Source organism: Notamacropus eugenii, chromosome 5 (assembly GCF_028372415.1).
Source record: "Notamacropus eugenii isolate mMacEug1 chromosome 5, mMacEug1.pri_v2, whole genome shotgun sequence".
NCBI classification, from domain to species: Eukaryota; Metazoa; Chordata; class Mammalia; order Diprotodontia; family Macropodidae; genus Notamacropus; species Notamacropus eugenii.
Genome location: NC_092876.1, coordinates 363,091,204 through 363,099,198, shown reverse-complemented (window position 1 = coordinate 363,099,198; position 7,995 = coordinate 363,091,204). Strand labels below are relative to the sequence as shown.

At 40.0% G+C, this 7,995-nt stretch overlaps 1 pseudogene; it reads left to right on the top strand.

Moving 5' to 3' along the window:
- The first annotated feature begins 5,895 nt into the window (after positions 1–5,895).
- On the top strand, positions 5,896–7,511 carry LOC140507957 (dihydrolipoyllysine-residue acetyltransferase component of pyruvate dehydrogenase complex, mitochondrial-like; annotated as a pseudogene).
- The last annotated feature ends 484 nt before the right edge of the window (positions 7,512–7,995 follow it).

Genomic DNA, 7,995 nt, shown 5'->3' with positions numbered 1-7,995 from the left:
AATGTTGACTCAGTTTTCTACATATTTCAAAAATGAAGCATTTATCAGAGAAACTTTCTGTACTTTTTTCTCCCACTTGGGCTCTGCTCCCAAGGTCAAGGGGGCAATGTCTCAAGCTTCTCATTCTTCTGTTTTTCAGAACTGGTTCCAGGAGTCTGTATATTTTTGGTGCTTCCAAGGTGGTATGATCTAAGAATGCTCTCCTGGTTTGTGCTCTAGCTGTAAGTACTAGCCTCCTCTTGGCCCTGGAACTGTGACCAGGTTCTCTGCTCTCCTGCAATCTACAAGCACTAGTGCTCCTTTCTGCTTTGGAACTGAGAACCCTTGCTACCATGCTACTACTCTTCTTTCTTGACTTGCAACCCAGAACTGCATCTGGACAACATAACAGGGTCCTGAATCCACTCAGAAAAGGGTGTCCAGTAATCTCTTTCTGACCAGTTGTCCAACCCCTATACCACCTGTGGGCTGAGAGTTCCCAAAGCTGTTGCTGCTGTTGTTGCAGCCACCTGCAAAGCCTGCTGTTGGCCTTGCCACAGTGTGTGGCTGTGCTGGGCTCTAGACCTGACCATCAGCCCACTGAGACAGACTTTTCCTTGCCAACCTCCTAAGTTGTCTTGGGCTGGAAAGTTGTTTCACTCTTACCTTTTGTTGGCCATACTGCTCCAGAATTCAATTTGTGGCTCAATTTTAAAGTTGTTTGGAAGAAACTCTAGGAGAGTTCAGCTAAGTTCCTGCCTCTACTATATCATCTGTTGCTCAGACTTCTGACCAGCACAGCTACATGGCCAACACTGAGGCAAGGAAACTGTGCTCCACTGAATCAATACTGATGCAGAAACTGAGTGACTAGATCAAAGTCACACAGTAAATAGTAGAGCTGGGATTAGAATCCAGGTCCTCTGACTCCAAATTATTGCTTTTTCCATTAAGCTATCCTATAATAGCATGGAACCTTCTTACAGAATGCCTTAAATTCCAGACTGAGCATACTTCTTGAGTATCTTTTCCATGTAATGCCTTAGTAAACTTCCTTTTCTTTACTTCTAGATGTTCTAAGAGTATTTAATTTCATTCCAGTTCTAAGCCTAAAGCACCAGATCAGCTTCAGCCCCAGCCTACAACAAATTTAGAGAACTCATCCCTCAGCACAGTGCTTTGTACACAGTAGGTACATAATGAATGCTTATTGAATTGAACATAAGCACATGTTCACAAATCTTATTATGGAGTTTACAGAGCAATTGGCATAGTCACCTTTCTTTTGATTGGATATTGTGGTGAAATAGAAAAATCATTAGATTTGGAGTCTGAGAAGATGGACTTAAATCATGGCTCTGATATTTTCTGTGTATCTTGGACAAGCCTCTTCCCCCTTCCAGGTATTCAGTTCCTCATCTCTTCAATGAGGGAGTTGGACGAGATATTTTCTAGAGACCTTTCATCTCTAAATTGATGCTCCCATGGACCAATGGACTTTAACTTTAGCTTGCTAAGCAATGTGCTCAGTATCACCTCAAAACCTTGTTTGATGACAAATGACAAAGGTTAGCTTTGAAGTCTTGGACTGGAACTCGTAGCACTGATGCAGTTGTCCTGAAGAAGCCAGCTTGGTGCTGAAGAAGGTTCAGGAAGCTAGAGACCTGAGTTCCACCCCCATCCTACCACTAACTTATGCATCAGCTCCCCTGGATCACTGTTCTCTGGGCTTCAGATTCATACAAAAAATTAGGACTCGGTGATGTCCAAAGACCCTTCTGGTTCTGTTATCCCAAAGTTTTAAGTTTGCTTCATTAGATCATTTATCTGCTGCTCAGTGAGTTGAGTAATGTAATACTTCAAGCAGAAGAAGCAAAAGCAATGTTTTAAAGACCCTGTGGAAGATGCATGTTAGGGTTTAATAAGGTTGTGTGCTCCCAGGAAACCATAGTCCTGGTCAAAGCAGCTTGTTGTCTTGAAATTAAAGATGAATTAAAGCATTTAGGATAGCCAAAGAAATAGAGTTATAGTCTAAGAAATAGAAACTATGGTGTTGTGCTGTGTATAATAATAGAAATGGGGGTTATGATGGCCTATCTTAATGACTCCCCTTTGCCTTTAAGACCAAATATAAACTTTTCAGCCTAGCATTTAGGCATTCTGCAAGAAGCTTCAGCTGTTGCGGTATGGTGTAGTGGAAAAAGGGATGACTTGGAGTCAAAGGTCCTGGATTCTAATCCCAGCTCTACTATTTGCTGTGGGACCTTGATCTAATAAGTCAATTTCTAAAGTTATAAAATGATGTAGTTGGACTATATGACCTCTAAGGTCTCGCCTAGACCTAAGTTGGGAAGATATATTATCTTTTCAGCCTTATTTCACCTGGGAGAAGACCCTCACAGTTTTTTGACAGGCAAATTAGATGATATTTTGTCTCAATTCTTCCTACTCCTGAATCATTGAATGGGTGAAGCCTGGGAAACAACCTTGATTTAGAAAGGCCAAGTCACCCACTGCACCCTGGGCCATTACTGATCATCTTGACTTTTGCCTTGTTGCCGAACTTTAATGACTGGACAGGAGAATGAGGTTGACGACTTTGCGCTTTTCTGCCTCACTTAAGTACAATTTATGAGCGAGTCAAGGCATCACCCCCTAATGTCATTGATCCTCTTCGAAAATGAAGGATGAACCACAACAACCATATTTTACCTACATCATGTTCTACTCATAGTAGACTCCATCCAGGAATCCAGCTTCCTGATCTTGTCCTTCCCTCAGCCACCTCTGTAAATATCTGGAATGGACTTCATTCAGTTGCCTCTTGACATTTTCTTCCTTTGGTTTGAAGGATCCTCTTCTGTCAGGCTTTCCATGATCCTTTCCCTCCTTCTTTCAACCTCTCCCCAACTGAAAGCAATGTTCCTTAGATAAGGGAAAGGAGGAATAGGAGGAGAGGGAAGAAAGGTTGATGAACTAAATCATCTCTAAATTCCCTTAGAATTATTCCATGTTTCTGTCTGCTATGCTAGGCATGTCCTGGGCCAACAAAAGGCCTATAAATATGTTGTCCTGTAAGATGAATCACAAGCAAAAATAAAGATATTAAGGATACCGTGGGACACAAATTTTGCTCAACGAACCCTGAGTTCAAAGTCTGCCTCTGACATTTGGTAGCCATGTGACCTGGAAGTAAGTCATTTAATAACTCTCAGTATGCTCATTTGTAAAATTTGCACTGTTTACAATATCTGTCTCACAGATTTGTTTGTAAGGATTAATTTACTCAAGGCATATAAAGTATTTTGCAAATGTTAAAGCCTTATGTAAATGGCTGGTGTTTTTCTTATTAGTTTCTCCCCTAAATTTTCTTAGTGCAAATTTTCTGTGTGTGTCATCTCTTATTTGCCCTTATCTCATACTGCTTCCTGTCTTAGTTCTTTGTGTGTTTGTTAAATCCCTCTCATTAGACAATAAACTCCTTCAAGGCAGGAACTATGCAATTTTTTCTTTTTCTGCTTCACTTTGAGCAAGCTAAGGATGTACCTTGTGAGAACTAAAAACAAAATGTTGAAGCTGCTGCTGCTGCTGCTGCTGACAACAATGGTAATCCATGTTTATGTAATACTCTACAGTTTTCAGGGTCTTGTCTCACAGATGAAAAACGGTGAGACTTGGAATCAGGAACAGCTGGGTTTGAATCTTGCCTCAGACACTAACTAGATGTGTAATCCTGGAAAAGTCACGTAACCTCCCTTAGCTTCAGTTTCTCATCTGTCAAATGGGGGTGGAGTAATAACACTTATACAAGAGTTATTGTGAAATATTATATGAGAAGGAATCTGTAAAATTTAACGTTACATAAATGTTTATTACTAATGTTAACATTATTATTCTCATCTATGAAATAAGCAGGTTGGACTACATAAAACTCTAAGTTTAGAAGTCTATCATTCTATAATTGCTAAATTTTGAAAATAACTTTTTTTCTAAATACCACGTTTGTATATCTTAGGCTTTGATCTATCCCAGGTAATAGAACTGGAAAAAGAAGGGAACGCGGGGAAGCATTACCTTCTCTCAGAAAGCCTTCAAGCTCTCTTTGCTCCAGGGTAGTTGCAGTCCTCGGCACATTACCATACAGACCGGCAGACTGTATATGTCTCATCACACTGGCAGACACTGAAATTGGAGGATTGTTATAGGGAGAGTTTATTTTGCTTTGAGTTTGCTACCATTGTGACTACACATGATGAGAGACAGAAGCAAGCACAGTACCACGGAGAAAGGGAAATGATCTCTAATGAAGTGCACACTTAGGAAAATTGTTTCATTCTCCTGGACTGTTGTGTCATCTCTGGGGCTGTGTAAGGTAGCTGTGGCATTGAAAGCTGGTTACAAAACCGAACCAGAGGATACTATAAGGAAAAAGTAGATTTTCTTTAGGGAAAGTACAGGTGTACAAGGATTATAGGATCATAGATTTAGACCTAGCAGGGACCTTAGAAGTCGTATAGTCCAAACCTCTCATTTCAGAAATGAGGGAAATGAGGTTAATTTACTTGTTCAAAGTCATACAGACAGTAAGAAGCAAGTGAAGAAATTGAACCTAGGTTTTCATTGATTTGTCCCCTCTATATTGTAAGCCTGGCAATAAACAAAAATCTGCTGGATTCTAAGTCATTTGGGTACATGAATCAGGTCTTTGCTTCATGTATCGTTGTTCCATCATTTTCAGTTGTGTCCAACTCTTTGTGACCCCATTTAGGATTTTCTTGGCAAAGTTACTTGGAGGGGTTTGTCATTTCCTTCACCAGCTCATTTTACAGATTAGAAAACTATTAGAAATAGAGCATCTGAGTCATGTAGAAAATATTAGGCTACTAGTATCATTATAACTTAATAGTTAATTAATAATACTATAAGTAGGCCTTCAAGGTATGATTTCAAGTGAAAGATTCCCCAAGACACACTCCATGTGCACATCATAGTAGAGCGGAAAAAGTCTGCAGTTAGAGGATGTGGGTTCAAATATTACCTTTGATATTTACTGTGTGTTTGATCTTGGAATCACTCTTCTCCTCTCTTCTCCCCACCATGGTTTCCTCCTTTATAAAACTGGGAGAGATTGGACTCAAATGTCTTGAAGTTTCCTTGCAGTTTTCATCCTCAAATCAAAGTCAACTGCAAGTCATGTCATCATTCCCTGATGTCATGATCCCCTTCAAGAACAAAGGTCAAACACATCAGCAACAAATGCTATGATATAACACAAGCATATCCCCCACCAGACAAACTATATTCCTGAATACTGCACTCCATCCCTTGCCCACCCCTTTAGACATTTCTTCCTTTGAATTAAGGGGTTTTAGAAACATAGCATCATAGATTTAGTATTAGAAGGTACCTTAGAATCATGTATCGTAAATTTTATTTTAAAAATGAGGAAACTGAGGCCTCGAGGAGTTGTGACTTGTCTGAAATAGCACAATTAGTGAATCAGATCAGAGCCCCCAAGCTCATCCACATCCAATACGGTTTCCGCTCCCCTGGTCTTCTATGATGGTGAAAATACTTTGGAGAGGGAAAATATTTTAAGCTAGTCTAATAACATCTTGATATGAATTAGTTTATCAATTTTTTTTACCCTACCAATAAGTCCAGTGATTGACAGGAAGTGTAAGATAGACAAAAAGATAGCTAGCTGGATAAATAGATGGAAAGAGAGAAAGACAGCCTTTCCCCCCTCTCTTTCCCTTCTCCTCTTTCCTTCCTCCCTCATTTTCCCTCTTTTTCCCCTTCTTCTCTCTTCTTTCCATCCCAGTCCAACCCTGCCTCTCCATCCCAGCTCCCAGGCCTCTTCGTTGCTTCTTTCTACCTCATACTTCCTGATGCCTGCCCCATGTTGGTTTTTCTTTGCCTTCTCTGTTCCCCACAATGCAGGCAGACACCATTGCCTATGGGGAGAAAAAGGAAGGTGAAAAGACCAATGAGGGTGACCTTATAGCAGAAGTTGAAACAGACAAAGCCACTGTTGGAGTTAAGAAGATAACTGTTCCAGAAAGTACCAGGGATGCCCCCATTAGAGTAATCATCTGTATCATTGTTGAAAAAGCAGAGGATATGGATGCATTTAAAAATTATACCCTGGATTCCACAGCTGCAGCCACCCTGCAGGCTTCCACAGCACCTCCTCCTGTTATGTGGCTTCTCATCACCTTCTGCTCATACTCCAGGGTGCTCATATACTACTCGTATTCAGGTCTTGCTACCTACCCTCTCTCCCACCATAACTATGAGCACAGTTCAGAGGTGGGAAAAGAAGGTGGGTAAGAGGTAGAATGAAGGATAGAAACTGACAAAGACACAATAAGTTTTAAAGTGCAAGAGGAAGGATAACTGGCAAAAGTTCTTATCCTTGAAGGCACTAGAGAAGGCCCTCTAGGCCCTCTAGGAATACTCCTCGGTATCATTGTAGAAAAAGAAGCAGATATTGCTGCATTTGCCAGTTATAGACTCACTGGAGTAACTGATATAAAACCCCAAACACCACCACTCATCCCAGCCCCGATGGCTGCTATCCCACCTACTCCCCCACCTACAGCCCCTACCCATCTAGCTACTCCTCCTAGTACAAATAGAAATATATTTGTGAGTTCTCTTGCAAAGAAATTGGCAGCAGACAAAGGGATTGATCTTACATAAGTGAGAGGAACAGGGCCAGATGGCAAAATCACTAAAAAAAAAAAAAAAAAAGACATTGAGTCCTTTGTGGCTTCAAAGGCTGCTCTCTTCCAATAGCAGCCATGCCCACACCAGCTCCAGGAGTGGCAACAGATCTTGCGGTATTTTCACAGATACTCCAATCAATAACATCCCTAGAGTTATTTCCCAGCATTTAATGCAATTGAAACAAACAATAGCTCATTATTATCTTTTTATTGATGTACACATGGGCTAAGTTTTAGAAGTTCTGAAAGAACTCAACACGACTTTGGCAGGAAACAGTAAGATATCTGTCAATGACTTCTTCATTAAAGCTTTGGCTTTGGTGTGTTTGAAAGTACCTGAAGCTAATTCTTGGGTAGACACGGTCATAAGACAAAATCATGTTGTTGATGTTAACATTGCAGTCAGTACTCCTTCTGGACTCATCATATCTATTGTACTTAATGCACATACAAAAGAACTGGAATCCATTGCTAATGATGTCGTTTCCTTAGCAACTAAAGTGGAGAGGGTAAACTTCAGCCACATGAATTCTACAGTGTACTTTTACTATTTCCAATTTAGGTATGCTTGGGATTAAGAATTTCTCTGCCATTATTAACCCACTTCAGGCATGTATTTTGGCAGTTGGTGCTTCAGAGAAGAGGCTGGTTACAGCAGATAATGAAAAAGGATTTGATGTAGCCAGCATGATGTCTCTTACACTCAGCTGTGACCATTCAGTTGTAGAAGGAGCAGTAGGAATTCAGTGGCTTGCTGAGCTCAGAAAATACCTTGAAAAGCCCATCACCATGCTGTTATAACTACCTTAAGCGGTTTCTACCCTCTACCTCAGTAACATTGGTTATTCTTAGGAAGATATATATGTGTCAGTTAAACAAAAGTTGTTCCTTTTTTAAGTTAGCCAATTATTTTTATTATCCATTTTGTACCATTACATTAAGTTATTTATAATGGGCATTATTTAGTTTCATGATCTTTAAATGTCAAGAACAACCAACTGCTGTGCAAACTTTTAATAAACATGCAATTCAATTCTGCGTACTCCCGAGTTAAAAGACACATGGCCTCCAACCTCTTTGTAGTTAGTATTTCCATTGGGAAATGCAGTAAACTATTTTGGGGGGAAGATGGGAGGATTAAAATTCCATTTTTTTTGGAATTTAAGTTGTATTTAGTTTTCTTAGATATACGATCCCCATCAATGTGGAGAATTAACTTCTTTTTAATTTTCTAAAATATCAGATCATCTAATTGACAGTTTCCTTTCACATTTTTCTATGATAT